The sequence below is a fragment of the Amblyomma americanum genome, chromosome 2, assembly GCF_052857255.1.
Source record: "Amblyomma americanum isolate KBUSLIRL-KWMA chromosome 2, ASM5285725v1, whole genome shotgun sequence".
Taxonomy (NCBI): Eukaryota; Metazoa; Arthropoda; class Arachnida; order Ixodida; family Ixodidae; genus Amblyomma; species Amblyomma americanum.
Window position 1 is genome coordinate 161,166,903 of NC_135498.1, and position 17,560 is coordinate 161,184,462.

A 17,560-nucleotide genomic window follows, 5' to 3' on the forward strand; every position below is an offset into this window, starting at 1 on the left:
ACAACTGGTGGCAGCGGTGGGATGCTGCTACCTGAATTCCAACACGGCCCTTTTTGCCTCTGCTGCCTGCGTCATCCCTGGTCCAGTTTCTCTCATGGCAGCAGTGAGGTTCCTCACTGCCGCCGTGAGGCTGCGGAGTTGTCCTGCAGCCTCGCTGTGGTGCTGCACATAAAAGGAGCTTCATTTGTACACTTAACGGACATGGATGGCTTGTTTCAAATTAAAGATGACCTACTGAAATAAGGACTATGTCCCTCAACACGCTGTCATATAGAGGTCAGGCGGAGGTTTCGAACTGTGAATGTAGATACATGTTGCATGCAGCTGCTTCTCCTCCACGAAATGTGGTGGGTGCTGTCTGCACATACCTCCAGGAGGCGTGTGGGAAATGCTGCATCCTGCGCATTTCGATCTTCCAGCAGGTCGTTGGTCCGCCGGGTCTCCGCCAGCAGCTGGCGCACCTCCTCTGTCCATGTGCTCCTGCGCTGCTGAGTGGGACGGCCCGGCACCACCGCTGGCTTCTCCTGTGTAGGTGTCAAAAGGAGAAAGTGACTGATTGTACACTTGCCATATAGTGGAGCACGATGTTCAATAACCTGAGTGTTTGGTGCAATATCTCAGAGGGCTGTTGACATGCATACTGGGGAGCAGTACATAAAAGCATTCATAATCAGCTGTATGACAAAAACAGCATTGTTCCAATGTGCACGTTTGCGTAACCATCGCAGACACCGCAGTTTCTGTTGTAAGCGGAAAAAAAGCTTTCACAAGGTACCAGTGGCGCATATGAAGGACACTTCTGTGGGTATTGCAAAATGATACTGATAGTACGCTTCTGCAAATGGTATTAATGTTAAGTAGCTTGCGAAATGAATCATGTGGAGCCTGGTATTGGAACATCAACTCACAGGCTGTGTCACAAGCCAGGAAAAGCCTCATCCTCCAGCTCCTCCTGCGTCTTCTCTGAATCCGGAGGGGTACCATCTATGTGAATTCATTCCACAAGACACCACTGCTTAGCGGACAGTTTCAGCAGACCATGTAATGGCGCAAAATGCACGGTTACTAGGTACTGAGACACAAGAAGAAAAACAGCAGTACCAAGAGGGCAAGATAATAAAGGTACATAACTCGAGGTTGCATTTGTTGCCTCAGCATTCACATCCCTTTTTAACTAAAAGAAAGACCACAATGAGGTCAACAATGTACACAAGTTGTTAAGTGTACATATCAAATGACTAAAAATTCACTTACCAGCTGGAGAAACTGCGCCTCCTCCTTCTCACACCGGGTACACCACACCTGCCACGTGTGGCGCCAGAGGGGCACAGTTTTGGCAACTGGGACCACGGCGTTGAGGAGGTTGGCAAGTTTCTGGCACAGTTCGCGACTGCGTGCCACCGTGTAGCCCCCGGAAAGGGGTGAGGCAGCGTGAGCTAGCGCCGGGTGCTGCTCCATGAACGCAAGCATGAGTAGGTACAGCGCCTTGGACACACGCGTACTCGACTTCGCATTCGCCATTTAGAATGATAACACACTGTCATGCCAATTCTGCCAGCGAGTTTTTGATATCGGGCAGGGAATGAAATGGGGAACAATGGGGAATCTACAGCTTGGCTTCACACGGACGTGCGCTATATATAACTTGTGTTCACACAGCAAAGCATGGACGTGTGCTCTATTGCAACAACTTATAGCAAGGCTACGAAACAGCGAGGACGAGCAAGATGGTTGGTAGTGTGCGCCTAATCGTTTTTCTCGTCCTCGTTCATACCTAACTTATTCACGTACACAAAATGAACAGACGATCATGCGGCCATACAGCTTTATTTTGCCCCATATTTCACACTTCCCGGTCTCCTTGTATTTATCAAACAAAAAACAGAACCACACATCCCACACGCCAACCTGAGTGCATCTTTGGGCCATTATTGTCATCGATAATAAGCACCGACCATGAATACACTTATCATAACATGTTGTCCTCGTCGGTTTTCGAGCCCAGCACTCCATGTAAGTTGATCTTGAAAAGGGTCCGCTGGCATTTCAGCCGGCCGCCCGCAAGGCTTCCCCCAGTCGGGAGAGGCCTCTAAACCGCACACAGGCGGATTCTCTGCGGCTGTCCAGGACCCCTAGTGAGGCAGTGGACAGAACTCTAAACTCGCCCCGCTACAGCGGCGGCACGCCCCTCTTGAGCATAAAAGAAAAGATAGCGCCCCCATTACAGGACCCTTAAAATCTTGTACAAGTTCTTGACTCCCTCCTTAAAACTTATCCAACATGGCATTCGTAATTAGTTGTATCTGCCAAGGACTTTTAAAAAACTACAGTGATGTGACAGATCTTCTAAACCCTCTTTCCCCTGTGGCTTTATGCGCACAGGAAACTAATTTATGTTCTAAACATTTTTAAAAAATACAAACTTTTTCGTGCGGCCGGAAGCAAACGAGTAGGCCCTCTGGAGATGTTGCGATTATCATCCGGTCTGGTTTTGCAACCTGTGAAATCAAGTTGAAAACCTAATTTGAAGCTGTTGCAGTCACTGCTATTTATTTTAAAACTATCACAATATGTTTCATATATCTTGAGTCCCACCAAACAATTACACTTCAGGACATGGAAACACTTCTAGAACAGCTACCAGAGCCATATCTCTTAGTCGGGAATTTTAATGCACACTCCTCTTTTTGGGGAAGTAAAGAAACCAAACTACATGCCATGTTATAGAAGATATTATTCTATTCAATAATGTCTGTCTACTAAATTCAGGAAAGCACACATATTGCACCCCTAGTACTGTTCGAAAACGAAAACACTACAAATATTCTGGTGCCTCTACCATTTAATAGAATGATCATAAATCACCGGGAAAATTATGTCACAGGAGAGGGCAATCAGCATAATAGTCAGCAAAACCGAAGCTGGAAAATAAAAATTTAGGAAATGCAAGTCGAAGAACAGCCCCTCGCCACGACACTATAGCATCTGGTTTTGCCTAAGTATTTTATAGGCTGATTTCGAGAGCAGCCATGCCAGGGACACGGACATTCGCGTCCTAAATGAACCGAGAAATGTTATAGATTATTAACACCCAGCTGCACTGTCTAACAATAGGAAACGCGCTCATTTTATAATAATAATAATAATAATAATAATAATAATAATAATATTAATAATAATAATAATAATAATAATAATAATAATAATAATAATAATAATATAAAAATAATAATAATAATAATAAATTTTTATTTTCACACCCCAAATCCTTTAGTTGGCTAGTATGACCATGCCCTATGATGCACAATGCACATTCTGATTGAAATAAATTATCCATGAGCATATGACAAAGCAGAAAAAGTTATTGAGAGAAATGAACACGGTAAAAATCGGTAGGCCTACCCAACATACTATTAGTGTATGGCGTGTTGAATGGCAGATGAAACTAAATGCTGACAAGGCAGTATTTATGTGATCAATAAGAAAAGAAAGTCATTCCTTTTCAAATATTCTTCCCACCCGGCACACTTCAGAAGTCAAACAATACGCTTATACTAACACCAACGAATAACCTTACCTAAAATAAACGCACTTATACCGAATGCTCTTCTTCCTTTTGGCCCCGCCGCGGTGGCTCAGTGGTTAGGGCGCTCGACTACTGATCCGGAGCTCCCGGGTTCGAACCCGACCGCGGCGGCTGCGTTTTTATGGAGGAAAAACGCTAAGGCGCCCGTGTGCTGTGAGATGTCAGCGCACGTTAAAGATCCCCAGGTGGTCGAAATTATTCCGGAGCCCTCCACTGCGGCACCTCTTCCTTCCTTTCTTCTTTCACTCCCTCCTTTATCCCTTCCCTTGCGGCGCGGTTCAGGTGTCCAACGATATATGAGACAGATACTGCGCCATTTCCTTTCCCCCCAAAACCAATTACAATTACATTACATTCTTCCTTTTGTAATCCGTTTGCTTAGACATAAGTTAAAGCAAGCTACTACTAATGTAAAACATTTAGCACATAACACCATGACTAGATAAAATTTGAGTATACAGCACTGTTTGGGATCCTAGCTCACACTGTGACTAATATTAATGTGCTAGAAAGAATTCAGCGCAAAGCTGTTTGGTTTATATTTCTAAATATCGAACCACTGACTCACCTTCTATCCTAATGCTTCAACACAATATAGAGTTCCTTGAAGCTTGGTGCAGAATACAAAGGTTAAAATTTCTCTTTCTACTAAAACAACGAATAGTCAATGGTTCCCAATTTGTATCTTAAATCGATACTATTCAGGTGAAAAAGGTACACGCACACTGAATGAATAACATCTTACTTTGCCAGAACAAACATCTTGAAATTTTAACCAAATAGAATCAGCTACCATTACAATCATTCTTTGACACTGATGCCTTAGAACAGGCTGTTCATTGAATTCCTATTTTTGTTCAGATCTTGCTTTGTACTTTTTGTTTTGTCATTGTTCTTATGATGCACATCCTGCCGGGGCCCTTCACTGTGCCTGCAGTATGCTCTAAATGAATAAATCAGAACAGGAAGTACTTAATACAAACACATATGCGTGCAGCTGTTCTTCCATTACTTAAAAATGGGTTATAGTGTTTAACGTCCAATGCGACTCGGGATATGAGGGGCGTTGTGGTGGAAGACCGGATAATTCGGCCACCTGGGGCTCTTTAAAGTGCACTGGCATTTCACAATACAAGGGCCTCTGGGTGAGTCCATGAGAGATCAAACTGGCGAAATATTTTTAATTTTCTAGATTGTTTTATATATTATGCACACACTACTCAGTAGGCCAGGAGTGCATTTCGTTTTGTGAAAATGCTAATATTTCAAGTGAAAAAATTATGAACGATGTCGTAGCAGAGGCAGAGTTTTCAAGCAAAGCGCAATTTTGTAAATTTACAATGACGTAACAATCAAGATATAAAATCCATGATCAATATATTCTGCAAACTAAAAGTACAGGTGACAATTAATATGCCAAGCTTATTTCCGCCATTGTGAGGAAGTTGTTGTTTGCTGGAAAAAATTTCAAAATCGCCAGAAGTCTCAAATGAGGCTTTTTTCAACAATGTTTTTTCTCCGCAGGTATAAAAGACATCTCCTTCAAATTTGTACAATGGATAAGCATAGAGATGCTAAAAGAAATTACCGGCTTTCGTTGTTTTGTAAAATGGAGAATTACAAAAAGTTCTGGCCTAAATCTGGCACTTTTGAACATAGAGTGTTTTCCAAAAATGAAAGGAAAAAAAACCCCATCCCAATTTCTTTCTAAACTTTAGAAAAAAAGTATCTTGAAGGAGGCGAAAAAGAATACTAAAGAACATTTTGCATTATTTTGTTGCCAACAATGCTACTAAAGCACAAATTTGTAGCTTCTTTTTTGATAACAGGAGCGCCCTAAATTTGGGGTGGAAGCAGCGCGGGTAACAACTGAGAGTGCAGCCCATAGGAATGTATGCAAACAAAAGCTCCCTATGTAATTTTCTGACTGCACAGTGGTCCCATGAGGTTGTTTTTCATGCAGATAGCCAACTACATGCTAGCAAGGAACGTGCAAGTGCACAGCGTTATTTCAAAGCCAATGTTTTTTTTACAACATCACAATACGTGTTTGCCAAAGATGTTTTACAACTTCACATTCTGTACTATAGGCTCTTATCGTCTTTTATTAATGAAGGAGAACCTCGTCTACTCTGGAGTTCTATAATATGCAAAATTGTCACAAGTTGAGGTGATACCAACTACAAAATAGCTATAACCAATCCAGCATATAACCAGCATAACCAATCAAAATAAATGAACAGCACCTAAAAATATTTTGAAAGCAAGCATGAATTAGGAAAGAAAGTTAGCCACGGTATGCCTGGAGTGGAACGACCAACCGAGGGCCTTGACACATATGGCTTCGTAGATTAAATGTGCAGTAAGAAAATTATTCTTTTCTTTACATGCATTCCTATGAGTCACAATCCTAGTTTTTACCCGCACCTGGTGATAGCAGCGCCACCGAATCCTGCTTACGTCACAAATCAGGGTTCTTCCGTAAATAGTAATTAGGTATGCTCTCTTTGAAGGGAAGGGTCCCTGTCTTGAGATCTGTGCAAAATTTAGAGCAGCGGAGGGTGTCTTTGCTGCCTCCGCTGCTTCATTTAGGCGCTCCTGCCGATACTTAAGAAGTACAAGTTTGAGCTTTGATATCGTTCTCGGGAACAAAATAATGCAATATGTTCTTCCGTATTTTTTTTTCTGCTTCTTCTGGAGACTTGTTTCAGGAGTATTAAGAAAAGACGAGGATGGGTTTTTTCTTTTTGTTTTTAAAAACACTACTATATTCAAGAATGCTAGATTTAGGGCAATCATTGTTGGTATTACTTTTAATATATAACAATGAAAGTCAGTACATATTTTTTAGCGCTTTGATGCTATATATCGTGCAAATTTGAAGGATATGTGCTTTTTATTTGCGGAGAAAACTTTTCTTGAAAATAGCCTCACTTGAGAGTTTTATCATTTCTGAAATTTTTTAGCAAGCGAAAACTTCTTGAGAATGGTGGAAATAAAAGTCTGACGTTGTCCTTCTCACCTTTACTTGTGGCATGCAAAATACACCCATTACGGCTTTTTTATCTTGACTCCGATGTCATTGCAAATTTGAGAAATTGAGCTGTGTGTGAAAACACTCCCTCTGCTACAACATCGTTTACAATTATTTTATCCTGAATTATTAGCGTTTTTACAAAACAAAATTCTCTCTTGGCCTACTGAATAATATGTGCACCATACATAAAATAATTAAAAATATCAAAACTTTGAAATACTTACTTGGGCAGTTGGACCTCTTGTGGAAACACCCCTCTATCATTTCGCCTCCATCGAAATGCGACTGCCGCGGCCAAGATCAAACCCGTGTCTTTCGGTTTAGTAGCCGAGCACCACAACCACCGAGCCGTCGCGACCTCTTGCATCACTTAAAAATCAATTTTAAGTTCACTCCAGGCAGGCAAGAAGTTTCACGCGCTGCGGTTGCTCTGGCCATATCGTTCGGCTGCTGAGCACTGAGTTGTGGGTTAACTCCATTGTGGCTGTGGCGGGCGCATCTGTTTGCTGTTAGGCGAAATGAAAACTAAAAAGAAGGCTCCCATCTACTGATGCTTTCAATCGAGGAGCCTTCTACTGCAACGTGCCTGAAAAACAAATGTCTTCCTACGGAAAACCATATCCGGCTTACCAAGACTCGCCACCGACGGCTTACGATGCGCATGTAGGGAAGCACGTGTAATCATCTTGGATACCCTCACCACGGTGATCCTGTTTACTTTCACAAACGTGTAAAGAGATGCTCGGAGAAGACCTGGGAGCCTTCGTAGTGCCTGCTGTATGTTTCATTTCGCGCCACGCATGGTTTCAGAAGCAGCACGTGACCCGCAGCTCACATTTCCATAATTACCGGCTTAGTTCATTTCGTATAAGCGTGCGTTGTTGGATACCTACTTTAGGTAGACAGAAAAGAGTATATTTTCATTTACACTCACCGCACAACAGAAGGTGCTTGCGATTGAGTGTTCGAAACACCCACAAAATGAACCAGAGGCACTGACAACGCTGATGTATGGCGGCTGATGGAACCAACGCAGTGTTGCCCGATGGCTCAAAGTGCCGTAGCCAAAGTATAGAAAAATTGTAGCGCAAAAAATACCCAATTATACAACCGGGCCGAGACAGTTAATAGCCAAAATGTAGCCAACATGAGCCATCGAAAATTGATCGGAAGTTTTTTCGATTATAACTAAAAATTCGAGCAGAAAACAGTAAACGCGTGACTAAAAATACATGTTTGACCAGACCAAGTCACACAGCAGAAAGCGAAGCATATCACATTTGTAAAAAAGCGAGCTGACTAGGCTATAAAATCTTACCCACCTAGACACACGGTGACTCAAGGAACATATTTCAGTATTACTGCACACCAGTTTATGCCCTTCATTCATTCACATCACTACTCGTATATGACAGCACAGTAAAACGTCTCCAAGAAACGTGTTTCTTGGTTCAAAATTGTTGCAGCACCTATACTTCTTTAAGCGACATCGTTCATAGAGCATCATTTCCAAAGTGCGCATACTTAGTTTACTGCGGTGGTCTGTTTTACTTACTGTGGCCAGACTGAAAATTATCTCTATAGCAGCGTTTGACACTGTCAAGCACAGAAGTGCTAAGGCAACTACTGACAATTTAGGAAAGAGAGGTTCAGCTACATTGCTAGTGAGTTTTGTGACCACTCGTCAGAATTCATTCACACTGTCACAAATTGCGAAAGATTTAGTGTTCTTGTTGCTTTTTCTGTGAAAATGAACACGTTGCTTTCAAACTGTCTCCCCTGCGATAATGCCTTCTAGGCGACGCAGGTATTCTGTAAATAAATAAATAAATAAGACGGCAGCATCAACTCCAAAGTTCCGTACTCTCTTTCAAGGATTGATGTGATACTCGGTGCTGCAACAATGGAAATGACTGTGTGAAATGTGCAAAACGGCGTGTAAAAATGCATCGGGGTTTCAACCGTTTGAACTCTAGGTTGTCAGACAGCCTTTTGAGCAGTGGTTTGATACATGCTATAAGGTACACACGACAGCGGTCCAGCACCTGGTCCTTCTAGCCGTCTGAAAGCGAGCTCTTTTGAAAGGCGTCAAATAAAACAGTTCCGTACTTAAACGCGCGTGTGTGAAGCAAGTGCTTCTTTCAATGCAGTTGGACAAGCATGCTCCTTCAGGACCACTATAAACAGCATCGACCTGACATGCATATCTAAATCTTCAGAAAGCTTAACTGGATCAGGATTTTCCAACAGTACGATAGTAGACTAACACAAAGCCAACAGCTCTCAAAAGAGTGCACTAAAATACAACACTAAATTTCACAGCAGCCCATCACTGTTGTGCTTCTTCACCAGTGTCCGAAGTTGCCTTTCAAAGTCGCATGCATGCTAGAGACTGCAACACTTAACAGTTCTGGCTTGCTCTAGAGATCGTCGGGCACAATTACATCAATATCCCTATAATTTTCCAGTACTATTAACATGAAATATTATTTTTAGTGGCTCTTGTTGGTACAGAGTAGTGTAAAGGCAGGCCTTTATTGTCCAACTCCAAATTTTATAGCCTTCTGCCGCTCAGTAGAAGTACCAGTCTCGTCATGTGAACACTGCTTCAGAGTGCACATTTTAAGTCGCTTCTATCTCTGCAAATCCCAAGTGCTCGGTACAGTGTGTGCAGCCTGTCAGATTGAAACAGTCTTGCGGCTGTCGAGCATCCAGGAGATTTTCCTTGTGTAGCAGCACGCCTGAAGAAGGTCACTGCGAAATGTTTTATAAGGCCATCTTACTTGAAGGGTCAAAAGAATTAACTAATATCTGTTACTGAAGCAGCAGCACAGAAAAGCAGCCCCTAAAACTAGTTCTTATAAAATTTACAACCTACATGAGCGAAAGAAACACATAACAACACAATTAGCAGGAAAACAAAATGTTCTATTGTACAGAACACATTTTCTCAGTAGTTATACGTAATTTTTGCTGCCACACAAAACTTAGCATAGGAGGAAAATGCTGTAGAGTCTAGTTATCCTCAGTATCCCTCAGAAGTGAAACTTTGTGCCCATGTATACCACAAATTTAACGTCACGAAAAAGTGTAAAGTGGAAAAGTGCGGAAAAGTGTCTGCAGGGACATTCCCGCAGGGGGATGATGGTGAACAGTGCATCACCACAGACCCGAGCACCAGCGCCTCGCCGTGCGTGGTGTCGCCGTGTCCGGGGAAAAGGGGGTCCTGGTGGTTGAGCCGATGCCGACCGTTTGAACCTTTAAGACCCCTCGGCGGAGGCAACACACCACTTTGGCACCAGCTTCCTGTACAAGGCACCTCCGGCCTGACCCGACCGGGGGAAATCGGCAGTCGCCTTTTTCTGTCTTCCTCTCCATCTTTTACTTTCCTATTTTCTTTCTCACCACTCTCCTGTCTCCTCCTCTCTTCTCGTTTTTTTCTTACAGTTTTCATAGGCAGCTAGGGTTAACCTTTTGGGGCGTAACTACCCTGAGTTGCACATATTTGGTTATAGCAGTGGTGTACAGCCGGTGGAGGCAGGACTTACTTTCTAGTTCCGGTCCCATCCCGTTGTTGGGCTCCATGGTGGGTGGCTGGCACCATGGCCGAAGAACACACTTTTTTTTATGGCTGCTTCTCTCCTTTCAAATGATCGCCCTCTGAAAAGAGGGCGGACCGACGTCCCCTCTCAGTTTTAAACAAAAAGAAAACTACGTTCCCAAAGTATCACATCGTTCATAGCGAACAAAAAGAGAAGCATGCCAGGCTAATATCCCCGTTTCTAGCATCAAAAGTTCTCAGAAATTCCGTGGGCCCTAAATATAAAGTGCGAAAACTAGGTATCGCTGCCCTTTTTGCTCGAACTGATCGATATCATTCAGATCTCAAAGCTGGCAAGCATCGAAACTTTTGGTGACATCCCTGTCTCCGTGACCCCACATAGATCTCTAAACACAGTACGCGGTGTCATTTCTGACGATGACTTTCTGCAACTAACCGTAGAAGAAATTCTCAAAGGATTGCTAGATCAGAATGTGACTAATGTAAACAGAATCAATATCCGTAAAGAAGACAACGAAATTCCGACAAAACACCTGGTTTTCACCTTCGCCTCCGGCACCCTGCCCGAGTCAATCGAGGTAGGATATGCAAAAATCGCCGTCCGTCCGTATATACATAACCCTCGCCGCTGCTTCAAATGCCAGAGGTTTGGCCACGGCTCCCAAAGCTGCCGCGACAGCGATTCTGTCATTCCAGCTTCTATAGGTGGCGCGCGACGGCTGTAGGACATGGCGGACGAGGCGGTGAAGGCGCCGCTGCCATGGCGTGCGTCTCTATAGAAGCAAAACGGCTTCTTAACGTTGCGTCAACTTTTGCTGTGATTTTTAGAGTCTAGTTAAGCAGCAGTAAATTATTCTTTGTTATTAATAAAATCCTCTGCTGAAGTTTGGCTGCATTACAGGCTGGAAATAAATTTTTATCGATATGAGCATGGAATCGCTAGTTGGTAAGTGCCGCAAAAACTCCGTTGAAACTTGCGAGCTCAGCTTAGTAAAGTGCGATGATCTTTTTCGTGTTCACTTTCTTGTTTTCTCAGCACTTACCTGACAGCGGAAAGAAACTACTTTAATAACCCTGACAGTGTGACGCTATATCTGGTGCCTACACGAGTGCGGCCCTTACCCGCATAAATACGGTACGTGTATTGATTTCGCACTGATCTTATAAGGACCCAATTCAAAATAAAATCAGCATTTGTTAACACTGGCCACGGTCCGCGGCGTAATATAACTGCACTTACTAATTACGGCAGAGATCAGAATCAACCTTTTAATGTTGGGCTGCATCAAACAAGACAGAAAGATCAAAATCCTTGAGCCTACACATTCGACTCGTGATTGGCTGCTTCTTTACGTAAACTGAATTGTTTTTCCAGTGATCTACATTTTCTCCCGATGAAATTCTGTTCGGTGCTCCGTAATGTGAGTGGAGCTTTACTGCAGACTTAATTGTGTCCTACTACAGTCCATCTGCAGCATACGTTTGTCACATATATGCGGCAATAGAAAAGGCCATGTAACTGTTGTTTGAAGCGGCAGCCTAGGGGCCATTCGAGTAATACAGTTGAAATTTACGCTAAAAATGTGTTTTCGACTAGCGAGAGAAAACGCTGTGATCTAGTGAGCAGAGGACAGTTTCCGAGAAGCGTATGTGGTTATTCATTCGCATTGCGCATCATATTCGAGGAATGATGGTATATTGTGAAGTTCTTGCCATTCATATCGCTATTTAGCAATCACGTTGTGGCCAGAAAGCCGTGTTTGATCTTGACCAGAATGGACTGAAGCTTGATGAAAAATCTGTTTTCTGAAAACGTCCGCCTTAAAACATAACCAACATACTTCTTATCAGCTCGGTGCATAAGCACTGCACTGCTTTTATGCAGCTGTAATACGCTACGTTGGTTCGATGAACAAGGCACCGAATAGGAATACATTACGACAGGATGTAGTGGCGTCAACAGAGTACGCCGCTGAGACGGGTCATTGGGCTGAAACTCATTACCAACCTGCAGAATGCACTTAATCACCGCTTTTTGAACTTTTTATGTGTGTGTAGAAACAACATGTGTGCTGTTTGAAATGTTCGCACATCGTAGAGTAACAGAATATGCTCATTTTTGACGCGTATCTTACGCTGCAAACCACAGAAATTGCACGTGCCGCGCAGAGTGATCACCGGCTCGCCGCTTCAGGAGGAGGCCGCGTGGCGCCGGCACCGTCGCTGGAACGACCGAATACATGCGCCAAATGTGCCTCCAATGATCATGAATCAAACGACTGCGATGCTGCGCCGCGCTGCGCAAACTGCGAAGGCGACCACGCCGCTTAATCAAGGTCGAGCCCTGCGTGGAAAAAAGAAAAGGAAATAAATACTATAAAGAGCAAAGAAAATATAACATTTAAAGAGGCAAGACAGCGTTCGCAATGACTAAGGGCACATTCTATTTTACTGCACCTACACACTTTGCTGCTGATGTGGTGCATGGGGGCGGCACACCACAGCGGCCTTCGGCACCTGCCCAGCTAACACCCAGTGAAGCTGAGGCAGGGCCATCCGCGCCCCTGGCAGATGCAGCGAAAGCTGCTATGCCACCTCTGAAAAAGGGCCCGCCGGCCACCAAGCCGGCAGTCCGCAAGGCTTCCCCCGTTCGGGAGAAGCCCACAACCTCCCTGGCCGTGGGCTCTCCGCGGAACTCCAACGCCTCCAGTGAGGCGAAGAACACAACTCAGAGCTCACCTCCGCCGCTGCGGAGGCGGAACTCTCTTGATCGCAAAAACGAAAAAACCTTAATAACAGGCCCTCAGCAAGGAGGGACCTAAGGTCTCTATACATTCCCGCCCCCAAAATCATCGTGGCGATCCTTATCCGCTGGAACTGCCATGCAAACGACTGCCGACAAGCGGCAGTGCAAATGGACATTACAATAAATTAACTACACAAGAAATCCGTGCAGTACTTTTGCCCGGCAAACAGACAGCACCAGGCCCAGACGAAATCCAGTATGAAATGCTTGCTCTCCTATCCGAGGATGCTGTAGAAGCTCTTGTGAAATTCTGCAATAAAATATGGCAGTCTGAAAAAATGCCATATGCGTGGAACGAGGCCGTGGTTGTGACATTCCTGAAATCTGGAAAACGGCCAACTTCGTCTGGTAGTTACAGGCCAATAGCACTTACGATTTGCTTTGCTGAAAGTTTTGAAAGCGTGCAAAATATTAGGTTAATGTTCATCCTTGAATCGCGAAAACTTCTTGATATCCACCAATGTGGATTTAAAAAGCATGCTGTACAAATGACGATCTCGTCCGTGTTGAAAACACAGTCCGTGAAGCATTCATATACAAAGAGCACTGTCTGGCAGTATATTTTGACTCGGCAAAAGCTTATGATACCACCTGGAGGTTTGGGATTCTTCGTGACCTCGCGGGTCTAGGTATCCGTGGCAGGATGCTGAACTGTTTAAAAGACTTTCTTTCTGACCGTTCCTTTCGTGTGCGTCTAGGTTGCACGCTTTAGAAAAAAATTCTACCAAAAAAATGGCGCACCACAGGGGTTTGTTCTAAATTCCACACTCTTTATTGTAAAAATGAACTCAATATTAGAAATAATTCCAAAGTCCATCATGTATTCCGTATATGTTGACGACCTTCAAATTTCATGCACATCTTCTAGCTTACCAACATGAGAAAGACAGATACAGCTTACACTGAACGAATTAGCGACTTGGGCGGACCAAAATGTATTTAAGTTCTCTCCACAAAAAACAGTTGCCCCCTTCTCTTACTCAAAAGGGGCGTACAGACTGATCCCGGCCTGCGCTTGAATGAAATTGTTTTACAAGTAAAACAAGAGCATAAATTCCTAGGCATAACTTTTGATAGAAAGCTCACATTCTTACCTCACATAAACATCCTTAAAAAGAAAGCTTTTCGATCTCTAAATATACTGAAGGTGCTCTCACGGAAACACTGGGGGTCCGACAGGTTATGCCTTTTACAGATCTACCGCTCCATAGTATGGTCCACTTAGTACAATGGATGCATTGTGTATGGGTCTGAAAGGCCATCCTACCTCAAAAAACTGGATCCCGTACATAACCTGGGTCTTCTTCTATCAACTGGTGCATACAGAACATCCCCCATAAACAGTCTGTATGTAGAAACAAATGAACCATCTCTTGCAAACAGAAGAGCAATACTTACCTGTGCATGTGTACTGCAAAATAAGATCCTTACCAAGACACCTTTGTTACCCCATAGTTACCAAGTGCACATCTAGAAGATTGTTCAATAATAAACTACAATCGATCAAACCTTTTTTATTACGCTTTTAAGATGCATGTCATGAACTGGGAATACTAGATGCTCTACCTAAAATTGCCCCGAGGCACGATTCGTTGCCCCCATGGTACTGCCTTCCCGCTGCTTGCGACTTCGCGCTAACACGGTTTCGTAAAAAACAAACATCACGTGAACACCTACTACAAAAATACTTGGCTTTGAAAGAGAAATATTCAAGCTACTTGGAGTTTTACACAGATGGCTCTAGAACAGCGATACACGTTGGAAGTGCCGTAGTATAGAAGAAATGGGAAAAAAGAGTAAGATTGCCAAGTTATGTATCAATCTTTCTTGCCGAATGTTATGCAGTGTGTATGACTGTGGACAAAATAGTACACGAGAGCATCGAAAACAGTATAATATACACCGATTCCGTCAGCCTAATCACAGCGCTGCAGTCAAGAAATGCAGTTGAACACTTAACAGGCCACGTCATACACAACACAGAAAAATTCACAACACAAGGACATATGATAAGGTTCTGCTTGATCCCGAGCCCCGTCGGCATAAAGGGTAATGAGAGAGCAGATTCAGCAGCAGTAAGAGCTCAAAATGGTGAAATCAAAAATGTGAACATACCTTTTAAAGACTGCATGAAGTTGATACATAACCAATTAAAGAACAAATGGCAGAAAGAGTAGGATAATGAACTGAACAACAAACTACACTTCATAATGCCCACCTTGTGGGATTTGAAGTAATGCAGACACCAGGAACGTTTCACTGATGTAATGGCTCAGTGGTTAGGGCGCTCGACTACTGATCCGGAGTTCCCGGGTTCGAACCCGACCGCGGCGGCTGCGTTTTTATGGAGGAAAAACGCTAAGGCGCCCGTGTGCTGTGCGATGTCAGTGCACGTTAAAGATCCCCATGTGGTCGAAATTATTCCGGAGCCCTCCACTACGGACCTATTTGTTCCTCTCTTCTTTCACTCCCTCCTTTATCCCTTCCCTTATGGCGCGGTTCAGGTGTCCAACGATATGTGAGACAGATACTGCGCCATTTCCTTTCCACCAAAAACCAATTATTATTATTAAGTAATCTTATGTTTCCTTCGCATAGGACTCACACACCTGACGTACAACTACTTACTTACAAAAGAAGCGAAACCTGTTTATGAAAAATGCGGAGATGAGCTCACACTAAACTATATCTTATTTGCATGTTTAAACCTAGAAAAACTAAGGAAGAAGTATTTTAGTGAATTTTATAATCAATGCATTCCCTTTCACCCAGCACTACACTTGAGTGATAATGCAATTGTTGCATTTTTTATGTTTTTAAATTTTTGCGAGAAGTTGATTGTCTTAATGAACTGTGAATGCCTCACTTTTCTTTGATACACCTCGGTCACTTTCTCAATCCTGAGAAGAAGGCTAATGTGTATATTTCATTGGTTGGGAGCCTCGACATCCTTCCTCTGCAAAGGATGGCCGCTGAGGTTACCTGACCTTCTTTAAAGCGTTTACCTTAGCCATTTCAAAAAAAAAATTCTGCTTTTTACCTTCACTAGATGGTATGCAATAACATATTATGTCTTTTCCACCACCGTTTCATTTCTGTCATATAAAATCCGGCTCAAGACAATTTTCTATACCTTGCGTTTGGCGCATGATGGCCTTAGCCGCCTATGTGCCATAAAACAGAACACAAGAGAACACAGAAGACCGCGTTTGTGACGCCTGATGGGCTGTATCAGTTCATAGTTAAGCCTTTTGACTTATGCAACGTGTCGTCCACCTTCGAGCGTATGATGGACGCCATTCTGCACGGATTCAAATGGTCCACGTGCCTCTGCTATCTAGACGACGTCATTGTCTTCTCCCCCAGCTTTTACTCTCACCTCGGTGACCTTTCCAATATTATTTCCGTGTTCCGTCATACCGGCCTGCAGCTAAACTCCTCCAAATGCCGTTTCGCACGTCGTCAGATCACAATCTTGGGCAATGTCGTCGATGCCAGGGGTGTTCACCCTGATCCATCTAAGATCCGCGCCTTTAAGGATGTCCCGGATCCGCGTTCCTGCAACGAAGTACGGAGCTTCATGGGGTTGTGCTCCTACTTCCGCCGATTCGTTCCCGGCTTTGCTGACATCGCCCACCCCGTCAGTGAGCTGTTCAAAAATGACATGTCTTTCATCTGGGAGCGCATACAAGAAAACGCCTTTGCCGCTCTAATTTCGAAGTTCACTACCTCGCCCGTCTTGGCGCACTTGTATGTAGCCACTCCCACTGAACTCCGTACTGACGCCAGCGGTCACGGAATCGGTGCTGTCCTTTCTCAGTGGCAGTAAAGGTCTGACAGTGTCATTGCCTACGCCAGCCGCCTCCTCTCTACATCAGAGCGCAATTACTCCATCACGGAACGCGAGTGCTTGGCCCTTGTACAGCGGAATGTTATGCTGTCTCTGTAGCTGTAGGAAGTATAATAAAGAATAACATTCAAAACAGCATATTCTACACAGGTTCACTTAGCGTGCTCACGGCATTACAATGCATAAACGCAGTCGAACCATTCACAGGAAGTATATTACACAACACAGGAAAAGTCAGAACACAGGGACATATAATAAAGGTCTGCAGGGTACGGAGCCATGTTGGAATACATCGTAATGAAAGAGCCGACAAATGCGCTGCACTGGCTGGCAGTCGTGCAATCGAGAAAGTCAGCTTGCCCCATAGAGACTGCATAAAATTATTACACAGTAATCTCAAGGCTAAATGCCAAGAAAGCTGGGACAGAGGAGTAAATAACAAAATGCATTTGGTAAAGCCTGTATTGGGCGAATGGAAAACCTGTAGGCACCAGGAACGTTTCGTGGGAGTAATTTTATGCGGTCTTCGTATTGGACATGCACACCTTACCCACAACTGCTTGCTCACAAAAGAAGACAACCCTATTTGCAAAAAGTGCGGAGATGGAATTACAGTACACCACATTCTATTCTCATGCACAGAACTTGATCCACTAAGGGAAAAGTATTTTACTCGACTCTACAAAGAACACATTCCCCTTCGCCCGGTATTCATTTTA